This window comes from Rana temporaria, chromosome 10 (genome assembly GCF_905171775.1).
Source record: "Rana temporaria chromosome 10, aRanTem1.1, whole genome shotgun sequence".
Taxonomy (NCBI): Eukaryota; Metazoa; Chordata; class Amphibia; order Anura; family Ranidae; genus Rana; species Rana temporaria.
Genome location: NC_053498.1, coordinates 45,332,877 through 45,353,406, shown reverse-complemented (window position 1 = coordinate 45,353,406; position 20,530 = coordinate 45,332,877). Strand labels below are relative to the sequence as shown.

The 20,530-nt window shown below is 46.9% G+C and overlaps 1 protein-coding gene and 1 long non-coding RNA gene across 4 annotated transcripts in view; both read right to left on the bottom strand.

The window, feature by feature from the left end:
* Positions 1 to 20,530, bottom strand: part of LOC120916549 (polynucleotide kinase 3'-phosphatase) — a 777,425-nt gene that overhangs the window by 3,286 nt on the left and 753,609 nt on the right. The window lies entirely within an intron of this gene.
* On the bottom strand, positions 4,420 to 10,680 carry LOC120916552. The gene is made up of 3 exons (XR_005744004.1): positions 9,787 to 10,680; positions 9,476 to 9,477; positions 4,420 to 9,068 (listed from the first exon to the last, which is right to left on the bottom strand). It is a non-coding gene; the product is annotated as an uncharacterized LOC120916552 (long non-coding RNA).

Genomic DNA, 20,530 nt, shown 5'->3' with positions numbered 1-20,530 from the left:
TACAAGTTTCTGAGCCTGACAGATAGTGAAGAGGAGGTCACGCATCTGTCAGATTCTGGCTCAGAATACATCCCCGTAGAAGACAGCGGCTCCATGTCAGATATCTCTGACGACAAAGAAGAGGTCCCTGCTAAGGGCAGGTGTACCCGACCCCATTCTGCAGTTGAGGTGCAAGAACCGTAGGACCCTCGTATGGAGCAGAGGGCCAGTGCTAGCGTCACTATTCCTTCTGGCGAACTGGCAAGCACCAGTGGCCCAGTACACCCCGGTCGTTCATCCAGCACTGCAGTATCACCTGGTGACGTGGCGAGTGCAGTTTAAGCTGGCGAGGTGGCAAGCACAAGTAGTGTCCCACTGCCACCAAGAAGAAGACAGACAGGCCCGTTGTGCCCTTCCTGCAGAATTCGCCAATCCTGATTGGGTGCCCACCACTTCTGTAGAACCCGTACTTCCCCCATTCACTGGCCAACCCAGTATTCAGGTGGAAACAGCTGATTTTACGCCACTTGATTTTTATTCGCTGTTTTTCACAGAAGATCTCTATAGATCTATTGTGGACCAGAGTAATTTAGATGCTGGTAATTTCATCGCCCGCTGTCCTTGCCAGAGAATGGAAACCACTTACGGTTTCCGAATTTAAGACCTTTCTGGGCCTTTGCCTCAACATGGGCATACATCAATTTCCGAAGTTGGACGTATTGGTCCACACGACCCGTGTTCTCTGCTTCCATGGCCAGGAAACGATACAAGGCGATCTTGCGGTTCGTGCACGTCAACGACAATGAACTTTGTCGTCCACGTGGAGATCCTGAATACGACCGGTTCTACAGAATTCGGCCCCTCATAAACCACTTCAACGAACATTTTGCAGCCTTGTACTTTCTATCAAGTTGTCTATGTTGATGAGTCCCTAATTAAATTTTCTGTCCGCTTGTCTTTCAAGCAGTACCTTCCCAGCAAGCGTACCAGATACGGGGTCAAGCTCTATAAGCTCTGTGACAGGGCAACAGGCTATACATGGAGCTTTCTGGTTTATGAGGGAAAAGATAGTCAGGTGGAGCAGGAGGACTGCCCAGATTACATAGGGAGCGCTGGCAAGATAGTGTGGTATTTGGCGTCACCCTTATTCGGAAAGGAGTAACATTTGTATGTGGACAATTATTACAGGAGCGTGCTACTTTTTAGTCACTTGTTTGATCATCAGATTGGAGCATGTGGCATGGTGCGACCTAATCGCCGGGGCTTACCCCAAAGGCTTGTAGATTCCCTTCCAGTCTTAGGCTGGGGGAGAGCGCAGCCTGCTCAAGGTGTAATAATTTGCTCACTGTGAAGTGGAGGGACAATAAGAATGTTTTCGTTCTTACCTCCCTTCACTCAGACATGACAGTCCAAATTCGTACGGCGGCTGGTGTTGTGGAGAAACCCCTCTGTGTCCACAAATATAACCAAACTATAGGAGGGGTGGACCTCAACGACCAGTTGTTGGCGCCGTATCATATTGCCCATAAGGCGAGACGCTGGTACAATAAAGTGTCTCTATACTTATTTCAATTGGCTTTGCTGAACACTCATGTGATATACAGAGCTTCAGGACGGACTGGATCCTTCCTTCAATTCCAGGATGAGATCATCATAGAACTCCTGTATCCAGGCGGTTCTGCACCTCACCATTCCCAACCAAATGCAGTAAGCCGACTGCATGAGAGGCATTTCCCTTTTGTCCTCGAGAGTACCCCTACCAAACAAGCCCGCCAAAGAAAATGTCATGTAGAAAGTGCGGATATAGGCGTGACACCCGTTATTATTGTCCACTCTGTCCTGACAATCCTGGTCTTTGCATTGGGAAATGTTTTGAACGCTACCACACACTAGTAAAGTTTTAGCGTAGGGTACAGAATTTCACAGGCTAGAACACACTTACACAGGGTCTCCCAAGATGCCATCGCATTTTGAGAGACCCAAACCTGGAACCGAAAAGTTGAACAGTTACAAAAAAAAGCGTTAAAAAAAAAAGTAAAAAATAAAAAAACACCAAAAAAAATGTTGTCGTTTTATTGTTCTCTCGCTCTCTATTCTCTCTCTATTGTTCTGCTCTTTTTTACTGTATTCTATTCTGCAATGTTTTATTGTTATGTTTTATCATGCTTGCTTTTCAGGTATGTAATTTACTTTACTGTTTTCAGGTACGCCATTCAGCTGTTCCGCGGATTTATCTTGACAGCAACAGCGTTTGCTCCCACGATACATAAAGCCGTGACTCCAGTGCTGTAGGAGGTGATTTCACCACCACGGTTAAAAAAAGAGCATATATCCCGAAGCATGGGGGCATTAGGGGCGGAGGAGCATTTTTTATCCTAATGCCACGTACATACAGTCAACATTCCGACGGAGGCTTGCCGTGAAAAAGTCCGACCGTGTGTATGCGGTATAACTTTTTTGCTGGAGGATACCCCCATGCTTCGGCAAATATAAATGGTGCATGTATGCCCATCATTAGAAGTGGGTGCATTGAGGGGAGGTAATCTAATGGTGGGCATACCCACCGATCAATCTCTTTTTTTCGTTCAGCCAACAGGCTGCATGAAAAAATTTAAGTTAGACTTACCGGTAACTTGTTTCCAGAAGTCTTTCAGGACAGCACCTTGAGAGATAGTGACTCCACCCTCAATCACAGGAAACACCTTCTTCCTCCAGATCTTTAAAGGGAGGTACCTCCCTAGCATACCTCAGTTGTCTCAAAGAAACCTCCGGCCCCGGCTGGAACACATAAACACATACGTTAGTCACAGCATAGCATATTAAAACACTAGGGCGGGTCGTTGCTGTCCTGAAAGACTTCTGGAAAACAAGTTACCGGTAAGTCTAACTTGAATTTTCCCAAGGCGTCTTTCAGGACAGCACCTTGAGAGGATAACAGAGACTTACCACCTTAGGGCGGGACAACAGCCTGTAGGACCTTTCTGCCGAATGCCTGGTCACCGGCAGATGTGAGGTCCAATCTGTAATGCTGCACAAACGTATAGTAGCTTGACCACATTGCTGCTTTGCAAATCTGCTCAGGGGTGGCACCAGCTCCCTCTGCCCATGTGGTCGCAAGTGCTCTAGTTAAATAAGAACAGATTCCTACTGGTGGCACGATGTCTGCATGAGAGTAGGCCTCCCGAATAGATAACTTTAACCATATGGCCAAGGTAACTTTTTAAGCTTGGCAACCTTTCTTGTTGCCTCCAAAAAGAACAAATAATGAATTTGTGCGTCTGAAGTTCTTTGTCATTTCCAAGTAGCATAACAAAGCCCTTCTTAGGCCTTGTACAGACAGGCAAACATGTACGATCAAAACGGTCCGCTGGACCGTTTTCAGCGTACATGTCTGCCCGGGGATTTCTGTATGATGGCTGTACATACCATCATACAGAAATCCGCGCGTACTCGATACGCGGCGACAAGGCCGCGCCGTCGCCGCGACGATGATGCGGCGACGTGCGCGGCCCTGCCAGTTCAATGCTTCCACGCATGCGTCAAAGTCATTCGACGCATGCGAGGGATGGCGGCCGCTCGGACATGTACGGTAGGTCTGTACAGACGACGAGCAGGATTCCAGCGGGCATGTTTTAAAACATGTTCAGAAATATTTGCCCGCTGGAAAAAGGCCCGGCGGGCAAATGTACGCTGGAATCCTGTCCGCTCGGGCCTACACGCGACCGAACATGTCTGCTGAAACTGGTCCGCGGACCAGTTTCAGCAGACATGTTCGGTCGTGTGTACGGAGCCTTACATCTAACATATGAAAAAATGTTTATTTCTCCCCTGAGGGATTCGCACAGAAGGTAGGAAGCACAATATCCTGGGAGCGATTCCTTGTCGACGCTACCTTAGGCAAAATTTTTGGATCTGTTCTCAGAACAATTCTATCTGAAAATAAAGATAAATAAGGTTCCCTTATTGACAGGGCATGTAATTCACTGATCCTGCGCGCTGACGTAATAGCAACCAGGAACAACGTTTTTAAAGTAAGATCTCCAATGCCGCGTACACACGGTAATTTTTCAACATAAAAAAAATTACATTTTTAAAAACGTCATTTAAAATCATCGTGTGTGGGCTTCACATAGTTTTTCGGCTTCTGAAAAAAATTTAGTTTTTCGGGTTGTAAAAAATGATCAACAATGGAGTAAGCACATTCATTACGCTGTAACAGACAAAAAAGCGCGAATCGTCTTTTACTAACACAGAATCAGCTAAAAGCAGCCCAAAGGCGAATAGAACTTCTCCTTCAGAGTGCCATCATACGTGTTGTACGTCACTGCGCTTTGTTCATCATTTTTCAAAAACGATGGTGTGTGGGCAACGTAGTTTTTAATGATGAAGTTGTAAAAACGTCGTTTTTTGGACATGCTGAAAAATTTCATTTTTTTTCATGCTGAAACACGACCGTGTGTACGCGGCATCCTGCCAGGGATTGTAGAACTACCGAGAGATTCCATTTCAAGAAACCTTTAATCTGAACCGGTCTAGACCTAGTAAGGGCTTTGAAGAACCTAGCCACTAGCGGTTCTGAGGCCACGGATCTTTCCAGAAACACTGACAAGGCAGATACTTGTACGTTCAAAGTACTGATTGCCAGACCCTTATCTGCTCAGTCTTGCAAAAATGGACCTAAGATGGTTTCGGTCTTGACCAGACAAGTTACATCAAGAAGTATACACCTTCCATACTTTTGTGTATATAGCCCTCGTTACTTTCTTCCTACTTTCTAATAGTGTAGAAACTAATCGGTCTGAAAAACCCCTTTTCTTTAAAAGTTGCCTTTCAGATACCAGGCTGCAAGGGAGAGACTGGACACATCTGGATGAGTCACAGGACCCTGTATTAACAGATCCTGCCTGAGAGGTAGATGCCAATATGGCTTGGTCGCCATTCCCAGGTCCGTCGAGAACCAAGCTCTCTTGGGCCAGTACGGGGTGATCAAGATGACCGGTACCTTCTCCCTCTGGATTTTCCATAGTACTAAAGGGATTAACTGGAACGGGGGGAAGATCCGGGGCAAACTTTACTAGAGCTAATGCAATCGCCTTTAGCTCCCTCCAGTTTGAGGAACGTCTTGACTCTACTTTCATCCAAGACCCTTGGAAGAAAAAAAATTCTAAGTGGGCTCCCCATCCCCACGCACTGGCTTCTGTAGTCAGTCTCTTTTCTACTGGAAAGGACCACTCCAGACCTCTTGAAAGGAACTTGTGATTTCTCCACCAATAAAGTGACCTCTTCACTGGTGATGGAATTTTTATCTGAGTGTTCAGGGATCTGAGATTGTGATCCCACGACCTCAGGAGAAAGGCTTGTAGGCACCTGAAATGTACAGTAGTCTTGCCCATTGAATGGACGGCATCGTTGAAGTCAGGACTCCAAATGCCGACATTACTTGCCTTATTGTAATAGGCTGGTTGGACTGTAGCCGCAACACAGCGTCCTGAACTTTGTTCTTTTTCTCCTGTGGAAAAACATTTTTTGGCTCACCGAATCGACTTGGTAACCCAAGAAACAAATCTCATGAGATGGAACTAGGGATGATTTTTGTAAATTCAAAATCCAGCCCAGAGATTCCAGGTGGTTCTGCGCCCTGGATAGGTTGTCTGAGGTACCTCTGTGACTGAGGGGAGATTGGGATATGCAGATATGCGTCCCTCAAATCTATTGACGCCATATAACAGTCTGGCGTAAATAGATTCTTTACCGAAAAGATTGAATCCATCTTGGACTTTCTGTATTTGACAGATTTGTTTAGAGGCTTCAAGTTTAGGATCATTCTGAATTTTCCTGTAGGTTTCTTTATCAGGAAAATGTGTGAATAGAACCCCAGTTGCTGTTCCTCTGGAGGTACTTGTACCACCACCCCCTGTTGCATCAGCTCTTTTGAAGAGGACTTCATGGCCAGGGATTTTTCTGAGTATTTTGTTATCAAAAACCTGCTTGGAGGTGTCTCCGAGAATTCTATGACATAACCCTGGGCAAGGGTGGTCAGGATGTACTGATTGGACGTTACCACTGACCACTGAGTCATTGGGATTTCTCGGCTTGCATAGGAGGATGGAAAAGCATTACACCTTTCCCTTTGGCCTTCTGTGCGGCCCAATTCCTTCTACCTCCTTGGGGTTTGTTGTCTTTTTCTTGAGCCTTTTGAGGTAGAAAAAAAAACATCTTGGGGGTTGTTTCTTCTTCTTTACTGGGAAGGATATTTTCCTATCAGCTGTCCCGGTCTAGGATATTCTCTAGATCAGGCCCAAAAAGAAGGTCCCCTGAAAAAGGAATCCCGCAAAGCTTGTTTTTTGAAGCTGCATTACCTGGCCAGGTCTTTAACCACAATGCTCTTCTTGCAGTGTTAGTCAAGGCTGCAGACCTTGCCGACATCTTGATTGCTTCAGCTGAAGCATCTGCTATGTAAGCAACTGCAGAGGATAGAGTGGAAAAATAATCAAAAATTTCCTGTTTAGGCGAGTCCGCCACTATATGGGCTTTCAGCTAGTTAGTCCAAAATTCTAAGGTTTTAGCTACACACGTTGTGGCCATAGCGGGTTTTAAATTATTCATAATAGATTGCCAAGATCTTTTTAATAAGAGATCCATGCGTTTGTCCATCGGGTCTTTTAGGACCACCATGTCTTCAAAAGACAGATCAGTGGACCTGGAGACCTGAGAGAGGGCCGCATCCAGTTTAGGGACTTTATTCCACACTGCAGAGGGATCTTCTTCAAAAGGGAAACGTCTTTTGTGGGCTTTTGAGAAAAAAAATGTTTTCTCTGGATCCTGCCATTCTCTAGTTATAGCGTCAGAAATGACCGGATGGACCGGAAATGTGCGACCCTTGGGCTCATATAGACCCGCATACATGCGGTAATGTAAACTCAACTCCTTAACTTAAACTCAACTCACTTAGGCCTAACGTGACATGAATGGCCCTAAGTAAGCTATCTACCTCCTCTAGGGATAATTTGAAAACTGGAAGGAGAAGCTGCTCCTCACTAAGAGGCATCTGGGACTGTCCTTCCCTGGTGACAGATTCTTCAGCTAAAGGTTCTACCGCTCCATTCTTCTAGCCAAATCATTCCCGGCTGAGACGGTACAAGTTAAAACTGACCCCGACGGGCGGTTTATTGTTCTTACTTTGCAAATTTCTACTGTGACCTTTACCCTGGTGAACATTTATGTGCCCCCCCACCCCCGGTTTCGGTGGAGGTACTCTCTAGACTGTCACTTCAGCTGCTGACTAGACCCCCTGGCCCCTTATTTTATGTGGGGGACTTTAATGCTATATTAGATCCAACTATGGACCTCCTGGGTGGTCGAGGTAGACCCTTTCCCTCTTTTCTAGACTGGGCACAGGTTCATGGCCTTACAGAGGTGTGGCGATGAAAAAATCTGGATGTACGCCACTTTCCCTGCCACTCGGATTCTTTCCACACCATGTCCAGACTAGATATGGCGTTTGCTCCGGCTGAGACCCTCCCTGTTGTCTCTGCCGTTTCATATCTGCCTAGAGGGGTTTCTGATCATGCCCCTCTTTGTGGACCTCCCCCTCCTCCCAGGTTCGGGACCTGCTATTTGGCGCCTGAACTCATACTGGTTGGAGGACGAGGTAATGCAGGGAGAATGCAGGACAGGCATCACAAACTATTGGAGGGATAATCTGGGAAAAGAAGACCCTTCCACTGAATGGGACGCATTTAAGACAACTCTGAGGGGCACTTTCACGTCCATCACAGGGGTCTTGCGCAAAAATAACCGGATGCTTACAGAGGAACTTGAGACTGTTATGGTACGTGCTGAGTCTGCTTATGCCTCTAACCCTGCCTCCGACACGAGGGAGGCATGGTTACAGAGCCGTAGGGAGTATGAACTCTGCCTGTTAGATCTTACGCAAAAACGCATGTTGCATGCCACACAAAAATCGTTTGAACATGGTAATAAAGCCGGACGTCTCTTGGAATATCTGACTAGACCTGACCACTCTCCCATTTCCATCCCACGTATCCTTACTGCTTAAGGCCCCATCAGTGACAACCCAGGGGATATCCTAGACTCCTTTTTATACTTTTACAAAGACCTGTATACCTCTAGGGTTGACTACGATGACTCCCAATTGAATGACTACTTGGCTGACATATCTCTCCCCTCCTTGTCAACGGAGGGGCGTGAAGTGCTGGATGCACCTATCTCGGTTAAGGAAATTGCTGCAGCCATTTCACAAATGCCTGCACATAAGACTCCGGGCTTAGACGGTTTCCCGACTGAATGGTACTCACAATTTAAAGACCTTTTGTGCCCCTTTCTTTTGCAAACCTATAACAAAGCTCTAGATGTCGGGATCCTCCCCCCAACGATGCGAGAGGCTTTGATTGTACTTCTATTAAAACCCCGTAAGGACCCACTTAAATGCGAATCTTACCATCCAACTTCTCTTATTAATGTGGACGTTAAGATTCTGGCCAAAATATTGGCAAACCGTTTGAACACTGTAGTCACGTCCTTGGTCAATAGTGATCAAGGGGGCTTTATCCCCGGCAGGTCCACAAGAATGAATATCCGCAGGCTGTTTCAAAACCTGCAATATCCACATGACTGTCCTCCCACTCTTGCTATTGTGTCTTTGGACACTTACAAGGCATTCGGCAGTGTGGAATGGCCATATCTGTTTCGGGGGTTACAGATGTATGGCTTTGGCGCCCATGCTGTAGCATGGATAAAACTCCTTTACACCTCCCCTGTAGCTCAGGTGCGGGTCAATTCCTCTATCACTTGCCCCTTTCCGATTACTAGGGGCACACGACAGGGATGCCCATTGTCACCCCTCTTGTTTGCCCTGGCCATGGAGCTGCTTGCGGTTCGCATTCGCTCCTCCCCCTCGATTAAAGGACTTCCAATTGCTAATATAGAGGAGCGCATTTAACTTTATGCGGATGACACATTGGTGTATCTGGCTGATACTAATGAATCACTTCAGGCCCTGTTGGTGGAGATTAATACCTTTGGAGACTATTCTGGCTTCCAGGTGAATTGGGATAAGTCTAGTCTTTCTCCTAGATGTAGAAAAATAAAAATTAAGCTGCGCTGCACAAATAATATGGCTTGGATTCAGTCTATATCCTATTAGGTCACAAAATAGAGATAGAACCATATATAAGTACAAATGTTAAGGAATAAAGTGACTTAGTGCACACAAATAAAGTGCAATTCGTATTGTACAAAGTCCCAAGGAAAATTCAACAAAACTCCAAATTCTGTGCGGTCATGAATGCCAGAAAGAAAGGTGCCGAAAGTATCTCAGGAAGAAGTGTCCAAGTAGCAGGATAGATAAAAAGCCACCACCTATCTATATCCTGCTTACCGGATGGGATGGATCCCTATAATAAGGAATCAAATGCGCTTGTGGCTCTACAGCCCAGATGGCAGTCAATCGATCCAACAAGTAAAGGGTCCTCACTTCTTAATTTGCAATCTAGCTTTCCCCTTATGTTCACATTATCGCTCTCCAACAAGTCGCCATGCAGATAATGTCCAAAAGGAAAAAAGAATCGACATAGAACAGTATTGCAAACAAAGCTAGTTTAATAAAAAATGTCAATTTCACTCACATTTGGTAGAATAACAGTAAGCGTTATATGTCTCTAGCCGGCCGGCTTTCTCGTATCGCTCGCTCCTTCCGGATGGCGATGAGGTACACACAATAGTGGCGTCAGCACGCCGCTCCTCCCTACGCCGTTTCGTCCTATCGTGGACTTCTTCCAGGGGCACCTCCTAGATGTGGCTGAGCCTCCCCTGATTCCAAGCTTCAAGTGGTATCCTCCTTTAGGTACCTTGGGGTTCTGGTGCAGACCCCTTTATCTTTATATGTCACCAATAACTTAGATCCTCTATTGGTCCGCCTTCGGGAGCAGACCAAGCAGTGGATGGATCTGCCTCTGGATCTTATGGGGAGGGCCAACGTCCTCAAAATGATCTACCTACCGAGATTACTCTATATCCTTGCCAATTCCCCTTGCAAAATACCTAAATCTATTTTTAAACGCATAGATTCAATATGTACTACTTTCCTGTGGAAGGGTGGCCTCCCCAAGGTAGCACTTGAAACACTACGGTTGCCAGCGCACTTGGCAGACCTGGCATTTCCCAACTTCTTTCTATATTATTTGGCATCCCAGTTGGTGCACATCCACGATTGGCTGTGCCCGGTCCGGCCAATGCCTGTACCTCCACAGAGGGAGCCATTGCATCTTCTCTGGAAACCCTACATAATATTATCTACAGAGGCCGGGTCCCCGATCGCCCCGGAACCTCCCTACTTGCCACTTCTCTTTCCTCTTTTTGTTATATTGTCACTAAAATATCCAGGCACACCTGGCTGAAATCTCCCAACAACCCCCTGTGGTTCAACCCCAATCTGCAGGAACTATACTCCCTTCCTGATCCCAATTGCTGGTATTCCAAGGGGGTTAAATATTTATGCCACCTGTACAATGCTCAGGGCTTTAAATCTTTTTCTCAGCTACGTTTAGATTTCGATTTACTAAGATCGTACCTATTTTATTACTACCAGCTCAGGCACGCTATCCGTGCCCAGTTTGGCTCCCTAGAAAAACAGCTCAGACAGCCAGATCCCACTAAACTTGTCTCCACCTATTATGCAGCCCTAATGACTGACTTTAACCCCAGGTTTCACAAAGCTCAGGTAAAATGGATCTCTGGACATCTCCCTGGTAGACGAGGACTGGTCAGAATCTAGTGATACGTATAAAACCTCTGTTATTGCTTCCCGGGACCGCATCATACAGGTCAAAATTTTCCATCAAACCCACCTCACTCCGGCTAGGTTACACAGGATGGGTCTCCTGCCCTCAGCTGCCTGTTCCCGCGGCTGTGGCCGGGAGGCCGATTTCTTACACTGCTTCTGGACATGCCCGGTAGTCCAGGACTTCTGGGAAGAAGTGGGTGCTTTCATCTGATCGGCGCTAGGCCTCCCAAACATAATCCACCCCAAGAACTGCCTATTAGGCATTTTTGGCGAATTACACCTATCATCACATGCCAAGAAACTGCTCCGTATACTCTTCTTCTATGTTAAAAAAGCTATTTTACTGTGCTGGAAGGGCACACAGACCTCTCTGAAATCCCTCTGGTTAAAACTTATTAATGACGCTATCCCACTGTATAAACTTACTTTTGAACTCTGGAAACGGAACAAAACCTTCCACAAAATTTGGGGTAGTTGGTTGGCTAGTCCACTAACCCTATCCCAGCACTGATTGCACTACTCTTGCTTGACCATTGATGGGCCGTGCCTCACGGATCTCTAATGTCTGGACCCCCGCTTTCGCTATATCCAGGTATTATACCTGAGCCTTTTACCACTGTGCCTACTTCATATTTTACACCGTCGTCAGTTTATTTTTCTATGTTTGAGTGTATTGCCTAATGTTTATGACCAGGTTGTCTGGTGGTTTTATTTGTGTATGTTTTTCTGTTTGTTGGTTTGTCTTAAACCTAATAAAAATATCTTAAAAAAAAAAAAAAAAAGGTTCTACCGCTGGTATGTTCACCGACCTCTGGGAGGACTGTGAAGTGGAGGCCGCCGGGGTAACTAAAGAGTCACAAAAAGTTTGAATCGTGGCAAATAGTTCTTTCTTTACAGAGGCCATCAACTCTTCATGTACAGAGGCCGATTCCTCCTGAACTAAAGAAGATATGCAGGTGCTGCATAATGCTTTCTTCCAATTCTCTCCCATCTTTGTCCTACACGAAGGACATTTCTTTTTTGGGTCAGAGCTCTTGACCTGGAGAGAAGAAAAAAAGGGGGAGAAAGCAGGGGAATTCTTAGTGAGACCTGGTCTCCATAGGTGATCCCCCCGCACAGGTGCACTAGGAAAGGTAAGTAAACTTCCAGTGCCCAGACAGGCCCTTGCCACTAGGGGGGGTAGTAAAAAAGAGAGAGACCGGAACAATAGAGGTAAAAGAAAAGGCAGACATTGACCGCTGCCTCCTACCTGAACCTTGCTGATACCTGTGCCTGTCCCAACCGCCGTAATCTCTGTGTCCTCCATTTGCAGTGTACAGCGCTCAAACAGTGGCTTCCACGCCGTTTCCAGACTCCCTTAGTGCCACTGCACCAGACTGGAAACGGAAGTAGGCCCCAGCCTCGGTCCTGCCTCTTCCCCCTGCGTCGCGCCGGAAACGACGCTGCACTAACCCGGGGATCTGTTTCCGGCCGCGCCAAAATGTCGGCGATGAGCACGTTTGAATGCTGCTAGATCCCCGCATTTTTCGGCTTTCCCCGTGCACTGAAGGAGGAAGAGGAGCCCGGCACCACCGCTCCAATCGGATTGGCCGGGAGGACCGTCAGTCTCTTCGGAGGAAAAAAAAGTAAGAGGGAAGCCCTTCCTTCAGGAACACCTGAGAGGTACTGAATCCCCCCCACCGAAGATGTTCCCTCCAGCCGGAGGAAAAACACAAAAACTGAGGTATGCTAGGGAGGTACCTCCCTTTAAAGATTTGGAGGAAGAAGGTGTTTCCTGTGGTTGAGGGTGGAGTCAGTATCTCTCAAGGTGCTTCCCTGAAAGACGCCTTGGAAAAAAAAAAAAGATTACAATACATGTCTAACAAGAACCATCAACGTACTGGTATGTTGCTGATCTATGAATGGTTAGTAGCTGACAGTACTCAATTTTCTCTAATGGTTATACCAGAATGATGCCTGCGGGTTTAGGTATCATCTTGGTATCATTATTTTCAGCCAGCTTTCATTTAAAAGCAATCCTAGCTGCTAATTAGCCTCTAGACTGCTTTTACAAGCAGTGGGAGGGAATGTCCCCGACGGATATAAACAGCGCCATTGGGAAATTGGGAAAGCATTTTATCACAGCGATCTTGGTGTGGTCATATGCTTTGAGGGCAGAGGAAAGATCTATGGTCTAATAGACCCCAATTAAAAAAAAAAAAAAGGAGTACCTGTCACTAACTATTGCCATCATAGGAAATATTTTTTTTTTCAAATGTGTAGTTTTTATTAAGCCCAACATGGGCTAAGAAAAAAAATCAATACAAACATATACAAGGGAAACATTCAGAAAGCAATTAGCAGGAGGAGGGAATAGGGAGGGGGGGGACACATCAACAGTATCACAAGGAGGAGGGGCGAGGTAGGGGTCTTGCACAATCTCAAGAAAGAAGCGTATTGCATATCAAATCAACATACACCTCATAACGAGTCCCCACAGGGCCATAGAGAACCGTCAACAGTGAGCCCCCCATGCATCAGAAAACTGAGGTCCCCAAGCCCCGACCACCCCCCCGCCCAGAAACAGGGCACGGGGGGCAGGACGGGGGGGGGGGGGGGGAGGAGCTCGCATCAGGAAAGATGGGGGTGAGGGAGCGGAGGGAATGGATAGGAAACAGTCAGGGGTAGGGCATCGGTGGAACCCCGTTTGGGTCAGGACGGACCCCAGATCACTGTGCGTATGAGGCAAAAGGCTTCCTCAGGATGTTATAAGTGTAACACCCTCTGATGAAAAGATAAAGTGGTGCCATAGCTCCCACGTCTCTTTAAATTTTTCATGCTGTTGTCTCGCAGCGAGCACCAGGTCTTCCATTGCCCTAATGTCTTCCACCCTCCAGACCCAGCTAGCTATCGTAGGTGGCGTTTGACTTTTCCAGTGGAGTGGGATGCATGATTTTGCAGCTCTCAATAAGTGGCATATGAGCGATTTTTTATACCTCTTAGGTGATATTGTGTTGACGTGTAGGAGGCAGAAGGCCGGGTTGTCCGGTATATTGTGCTCAGTAAATTTCGGAATTGTGAGCCTAACTGTAGACCAGAAATTTGACAATTTGGGACACAACAAAAATATATGCAGCAGCGTACCCCTGTCTCTCTGGCATCTCCAGCATAGTGCTGAAGAGTTAGGTAATAGGTTTGTAGGCGTGCAGGGTCAGGTACCACCTCTTCAGGAGCTTGTAGTTGGTTTCCTGTACCTTCATACATATGGAAGTCTTCAGGGCAAATAAAATAATACGCTGGGTCTGGTATGGGGTAAAAGTGCAGTTTAGGTTTGTTTCTCACTTAGTTAAATAGGCCAGGTGTGCGCTGTCCGTCTGGGATGTCAGGAGGTTGTAAATGGTGGATAGTGTCCTTAGGAGCGCACCCTACTCTGAGCAATGGGCCTCAAAGGTGGTAAGTGATTTGGCAAACCTTTGCGGGTTAGGTATGGACATCAGCAAGTGTCTCAGTTAAACTGCCGTCCAAAATGGCAGTTGGAAGGCGCCCCTTCCATCTTGCAGCTCCTCTAGAGAGGGCCAGTGGTCATTCACCAGAAAGTGCCTGACTTGTGTAAAAAAGTTCCCAACCTGGGGGTCTAGACCTGGGGGAATTTGGGGTTCCCTATAATAGGGTATAGGGGGGAGCTAGACGTGGATAGAGCCTGTTTGGAGAGCATCAGTGCCCTCGCTCTGAATGTCGTCCCTATCAGCGGGTGTCTTGACGGCAGTCGGGAGGTGCTCATAGCACCATACGGCTCCCTGCAAGGGTATGTGTATTTGCGACTGTTCGAGGTGTGTCCACAATTTCAGGTCAAAGTGAGTGCACCGCCTGGTAACATTTCTTTACATCCGGGACCGCGAGGCCACCATTACTCTTTGTCAAGGATAAAAGGGCACGGGGCAACCGCGGTTTCTTGTTAGCCCAAATAAATTTGGTGAACTGACTGTGTACTTGTTTAAAGAACACAGCTGGGATGGGAATTGGGAGTGCCTGTAGTAAATAAAGAAATTTGGGTAGAATGCACATTTTTATCAGGTTGCATCAGCCGAACCATGAGTGGAGGTCCTTGTGCCAGGACTCCAGCAGGGACCAGGTCTTAGCCAATAAAGGGGGGAAATTTAGCGTAAAGGTATGTTGGAGGTCAGCTGGAACCCAGGTGCCCAGATATTTCAGGGCAGTCTCCGTCCATGTAAAATTAAAGTTGGACTTGTGTTTGCCTGACAGTTTTGTCAGTTTGCCCTACTCCCATGGCCTCAGACTTACTATAATTGATTTTGAGGTTGGACAGGTTTCCACAGGAGTCAAATTCACGGATGAGGTTGGGGAGCGAGATTGACAGGTTTGTGAGAGAGAAGAGCAAGTCATCCGCATAGGCACAGACTTTGTAGTGGGAGTCCCCACCCTGAGGCCCTGGATATCCGGGTTGTTTCTGACTTTACATAGAAATGGTTCTAGTGATAGGGCAAAAAGAAGGGGTGACAGGGGGCAGCCCTTCCTAGTGCCGTTCTTGATTGGGAAGGGGTCAGATAGGATTCCATTCACTTTAACCTGTGGGGTAGGGGCCGAGTAGATTTGAGCTATCCACCCGATCATGGTTTCTCCAAGTCCAATATGTCTGAGGACCGAAAACATGTAGTCCTGGTTAACCCGGTCGAACGCTTTCTCAGCGTCTGTGTTGATAAAGACAGAGGGTGTGTGAGACTGGTTAGCTACATACATTAGGTTTAGAACTTTGACTGTGCTACCTCTAGCTACCCTAGAAAAAGAATAAAATAATTTAAACACTTGATCCAGGTGGACTAACTCTTGTAGGTGGCTAGCTAGTCAGGTTGCTAAAAACTTGGTAAACAGCTTGAGATCCGTATTTAGGAGGGAGATCGGCCTATAACTGCTGTTATCTTTAGGGATAACCGTGATGTGTTCCCTCAGGTTTTCACCCGGGAAGGCCGCTGTGGTCCCTAACTTGTTGTAAAAGGACACCATGTGGGGACTCAGAGATGGGAGGAGCATCTTATAATACTGTAAGGTGAGGGAATTTGGGCGGAAGATAGATAGGCTTCAATCAGGGGTTGCGTTCTGGGGGGGGGGGGGGGTATTATACAACTTTGCATAGTACTCCCTGAAGGTATTGGCTATTTGACGAGGTAAAACAGACCTTCACGTCAGCAATCGGACCAATCCCTGCTGACTCATGTTCAAGTCCTCATTTGCATGCCTCTCTGAAGGAGAACTCGATGTACTTTACAATTGACCAATAGGAAAGCGATTGTTGGGGGCGGGATGTTCCAAATTCTGTTTAAAAAGAGTGTTGTGTACTTCCAATAAAGGTCTTCCTGTTTGAACTTACATACAGCCTGCCTGGTGTTTTGTTCTAATGGATCCCGAACGGCACATAGCTGTAGTTCGGATCCCGGAGCCTCGGATGACCGAACCATCAGACGTTGCAATCTGCAAGCTGACTCAATAGTAGCAGAGGAGTGTCGGGAGAGCGGAAGTGAGCGAGCAAGGGTCTCGTTACATTGGAGGCAGCAGTGGGATTGGTCCGATAGCTTGAATGGAGGGACTGTTATGTGTAATGAGATGGAAGCCCCAGGGGGCAATCAATGTACACAATAGCCAGACACAGAACAATGGAGCCGTCTGGCCTTAAGACAGAGCAGAAGACCCCCCACTGTGTAACAGATTTCAAAGAGATACCCTTCAGCATTCCAAGGTCCATGACACCGTCTTAATGTAGGGGACGTAGGTTTGCATTCTTAGGTCTTTAACTGCCCTGGCCAGAATCCGCCCACATTTATTCCCCGACTTGTAAGATACAAAGCGGCATTTTTGAACAGCCGCCTTGGCCCTGTAGCTGAGGAGCTCATTAATCTGGGTGCAGATGGAGTCAGTCAGTTCAGCTTCCCTTATGTTGTGAATCCATGACCGGGAGGTTGGCTAGGAGTATTTTTAGCTATTCTCCTTTTTCTCTTATGATGCGTGCGCCGTGTTTTATAAAGATACCCCTGATGACCGCCTTGTGCGCCTCCCACACCGCCCCCGGGGTACAGGAGACTGCTGTGTTGGTCTGGAAGTAAAATTCCAGTTCTCGGTTTACCTCTTCCATGACGTCCGGGTTCTGTAGCAGGCTTTCATTTAGCCGCCAAAAGCCCTGTTTAAGTGGTTATCGGAGAGCTTGTAGGTCAGTGTGATAGGGGCATGGTCAGACTAAGTCCGGAGGCCCTATAGCGGTGTCCTGCACAGCGTGTAGTTGACTATGTGGAATAAGGAAATAGTCTATCCTAGTGTACAAGAAAAAACAGCAATCAGCGTACAAATGTTACAAAAAAAACTAAATTGATTGCAAGCTGAACACCAGAGGCAATCACAAAAAACTAAAACAAAGTACAAATGATAAATAATGAAAGTGCAGTGCAAATAAAGTCCTTGACTGAAGAATCAAGAAATAAGAAGACACCCAGTGAGATAGCAAAAATCTTCGGCAAATGTGATGATTATCCTCCACCAGTATAAGAAATGCCTCCTTACCAGATGAGTTGGACCATATGTTTTCACAAGTGGTCAAAGACAGCTTGTTCTCACCATAAGGGAGATGCAGTGGAGTCCAATGCAGCAGTGAATAGTAGGTCCAATGTGGAATAAAAAAATAAAAACACATTCTAAGTGTAGACTGTATTTATTCCAGGGAAAGGTAAAAAACAGCACTTCTCCATACTACAGTCAGTCTGGTATGTCTGCAGAAAACAACTGGCCAGTAGGCGATAGGCAATGTAAAATAAAGTAAAAACTTGGAGCAACAGCCACGAGCAGCAGCAGAAAGGACGCGGGTGACGTCACAGAAAAAACTCCTCCCCGTACGCACGTTACGTCCGGATTGGACTTCATCAGCGGCGGCTCACCCTTATGGTGAGAACAAGCTGTCTTTGACCACTTGTGAAAACATATGGTCCAACTCATCTGGTAAGGAGGCACTTCTTATACTGGTGGAGGATATCATCACATTTGCCAAAGATTTTTGCTATCTCACTGGGTGTCATCTTATTTATTTTTTTTGGAAATTTCTGTTTATTAAAGGTTTTATACACTGTAATGTTTGGGGGACCAGCTTGATCGCAGGACACAGGCTTTTTAAATCAAAACTAAGGTTTATTAAACTTAAATGGCTTAGCAGCAGCAAAAACAAAGGAAATAACAGTCTCACCGACTTGTACAGCTCAGAACTGCTATCGCAGTTAAATAGTCCTTGCAGGTAAGTCCTTCAGTAGCAGGCTTTCAGGCAACACACTGCCAAGTCCTTTCACAGCTTTTCATAGCTTCCACAGCTTTCCTTGTCCACCATTCACCATGCATAGACTCTCCTACACTCCTTCACTCTCACCTGCACTTCCTGTCTGCTTTAAACTACTTCCTTACACAGGTGCGTTAACCCTTTCCGTTCCCTTAAAGGCACCACAGTCCAAACAGAGGGGAAATATAACGTCCTTCCAGGACCCAGCCATGGCGTCCTGTACAACACATACAACAAAAACATTCCTTGGCACACCGCCAAGCTTAGCTATCGGTCAACATGACCGGGAACATATAACCGTGCCATCGCAGGTGGCATATTCCCCAACAAAACCCTCCCACACCGTCCCCCCCTACTCAGTTCCCCTTCCCCACCAAAGCATATCTGAGGACATATTTAGCAGTAGCACTCCCTCTCAGTGGTATGTCACAAACATTATCCCCGATGCACCAGAAATGAGTTCCCCCTACAACTTACACATGCATCAATAAGATTCAATTATCCTTCCCCTTACCCAACCGTTTGGTCAGATTCATACCAGGCCCTCCACACCTTCTCGAATTTCCCAACACATCCCCGAGATAGGTACGTTGCCTTATAATATGGGAGCATTGCGTTTACCAAACCTTTCCAAAAAGCAACCTCCGGGGCCCCTGGACTCCTCCATTTAAGCAAAATAGCTTTCTTCCCATAGAACAACAAGATACTCAATAATGTTCTGTGAGCCCTAAACGGGACCACCTCCTCCACCAGGCCAAGTAAACAGACACTAATTTCCCGCAGGACAGGTACCCCTAGAACCCCTTCAATACAGGCCGTGACCCCGGTCCAAAACAATTGGATCTGGGGGCAACCCCAAAACACGTGATGCGCGTCCGCAGGGGCGAACATACACCTCCAACATTCGGAGGGCACCGAGGGATATATCGATGCCAACCTGGCAGGGGTATAATACACTCTGTGCAGGAACTTGAATTGAATTAGCCTGTCCCTAGCCGCTACCAAATACTTAAAGGGACGGTCCCACTCCTCCCCCTGTATACCCGGGACCTCCGCCACCGACCGCTCTCTGCACTTGAGTAATGCTTTGGGACTAGCTTTAAATAGCTCTTTATAGGTCACTGACAAGGTCTTGGGCAGGTCATCAGTCATAAGTAGGTCCTCCAACCTAGAAGGGAAGGATTCAACCGTCTGAGTTCCAAACTGAGTTTGATAGGCATGTCTTAGGCTCAAATAACGAAAAAATTTAGAGTTCGGAAGATCATGTTTGGCTTTCATTTGATCAAACGTCAAAAGTTCCCCATCCCGAGTAACATCCCTGAGCTGCTTAACCCCCTTAGACGCCCACCCGGCCGCATCGTCTAATTTGTAAAATTGTTGTAGTTTTGGATTCATTCACAGTGCTGTTGAGGGGGAAAGCCCTTTATAACTTGGAGAGGCCAGCCTCTCCACCTCCTCCCAAGCCTTAACAGTAGCCTTCATTGAGTCCGTAAGAGGAAGATCCCTGCCCGTGCCCCTATGGATGGCCAGACGGAGAGACTCGTACGACCCCAGATGAGCTGCCTCAAGCACAGTGGCCGAAACTCCCGCGTCAGAGCTCAGCCATCTATGTACAAACACTAACTGACCAGCCAAGTAATACTTGCGCCAGTCAGGTAGCGCCAGACCACCCTGACCCCATGGTTCCTGCAGGACCTTCAACCCCACCCTAGGCATTTTTGGTGTCCAGAGAAACGAGCTAGTGATACTATTGAGTTTCCGAAAGAAAGACTTCGGTATCCATACCGGGGCATTCCTCAGAAAGTACAGTATAACCGGGAGAATCTCCATTTTAAGAGGTTAATCCTACCAATCAATGATAAGGGAAGCTTTTGCCAAACCAGTGCTTTTTGTTTGAAGAACGTCAAAAGTGGCAGCAAGTTGAGAGACATGTAGTCCATCACGCTTGCTGTGACTTTCACCCCCAGATATGTTATTTGCGTGAACCATTTAAGTGGCAGGTCGGGATTCGCTCTTGCCCTAGCCTCTTCATCCAAAGGAAGTATGGATGACTTCCCCCAGTTGACCTTCAGCCCGGAGTATGTAGTAAACTTGTCCATAATACCCAGAGCGGTGACTAATGATTCCCCGGGATCCCTCAAGGACAGCAGAAGGTCATCAGCATATAATGCCAAGCCCTCGTCAATACTACCCACCCTGATGGCCTTCACCTCCTCCGTCGCCCTCAGAGCCACTGCCAGGGGCTCCATCATGAGGGCAAACAAAAAAGGTGACAGCGGGCACCCCTGTCTAGTGCCTCTCCCTATCGTGAAATACTCAGAGATAGACCCCCCCCATACGAATGGCCGTCCTAGGCGCACTGTATAGCAATATGATCCACTGCCGAAATGACTGGCCAAAGCCCATAGACTCAAGGACTGTGTGCATAAAATGCCAGTCCA